This window comes from Zerene cesonia, unplaced genomic scaffold (genome assembly GCF_012273895.1).
Source record: "Zerene cesonia ecotype Mississippi unplaced genomic scaffold, Zerene_cesonia_1.1 Zces_u005, whole genome shotgun sequence".
Lineage (NCBI taxonomy): Eukaryota > Metazoa > Arthropoda > Insecta > Lepidoptera > Pieridae > Zerene > Zerene cesonia.
In genome coordinates, this window is record NW_024045135.1 from 439889 (window position 1) to 440904 (window position 1016).

General features: G+C 39.0%; 1 protein-coding gene across 1 annotated transcript in view; it reads left to right on the forward strand.

Annotated features, from left to right (window-relative positions):
* The first annotated feature begins 913 nt into the window (after positions 1-913).
* The window catches only part of LOC119838849 (17-beta-hydroxysteroid dehydrogenase 13-like), a 37959-nt gene continuing 37856 nt past the window's right edge, over positions 914-1016 (forward strand). Inside the window, exon 1 of the mRNA XM_038364989.1 lies at positions 914-972. The gene's annotated coding sequence lies outside the window, so the exon portion shown is untranslated. The remainder of the gene's footprint in view (positions 973-1016) is intronic.

Here is a 1016-nt window from a genome sequence, read left to right on the forward strand (position 1 = left end):
CATGTTCAAAGTTCACACGAACGAAGTCGCCGGCACAAGCTAGTCGTAAATAAATATGTCCTGCAAAATTTTCTGTTGGAAAACGATTAAGATGTTTAGACAATATCGATTAAAGAGTCATCATCATCACCAGACCATATTTGTGCGCCCTGCCCCACTTCAAACCTCCGACCTGTATTGTTTAAGCTGCTGTCTAGAATTTGAAAATTGTCATTTATAAGTAATATATTCTGACTGTCACGTCAACATGAACGGAAACGTCATTTAAAACCTATACTGAGGGAGCTGTGAAAAAACATTTGATCCGCCATTTTAATATATTATAAATGCGATAGTTTGTGAGGATGTGTATGTGTATGTATGTTTGTTACCCTTTCACACAAAGACTGCTGAACCGATTACAATGAAATTTGGTACGTAGATAGCTGGACAATTGGAATAACACATAGTCAACTTTTTATCCCGATATTCCTACGCGATACAAACTTACGCGGGTGAAACCGCAGGGCGCAGCTAGTAGTTAATAACAATCCGCATTCAACTTTCAAACACAAAATCGAAATCAGTTCACCAATTCGGGAGCTGCACACCGTCGGTGAATCGGGGATAAAAATTTTCGTTACGCTTGGTCTACGAAGGCCATGTATATACTTAGGTAAAACTATTTTACATGCGTAAATCTAATCTCAACTTAAAAGCATCTCAAACAAATGTCAGTGATGCATGATGAATCATGTAGATTTTAAATTACAGCTGGTTACCGGTTACTGGACCCTGATCCGATAAACTTGCCGCTTGTCACTGATTTCCTAATGATTCGCGAGTGGGTCACTCAGTTATCCAGCGCGTTTACTCCGCAGTAGACGCGCATGTTAATCGCGCCAAAATTTTCCCGCGCTGATTTGACATTTCCGCACGTACGTTTTTAAACTGTAATTATAAACGTCCACAAAAGAGGATTCATACTGAAAGGTAATTACTTTATGATGACAACTTGCAAATTTTCTTGTACAATC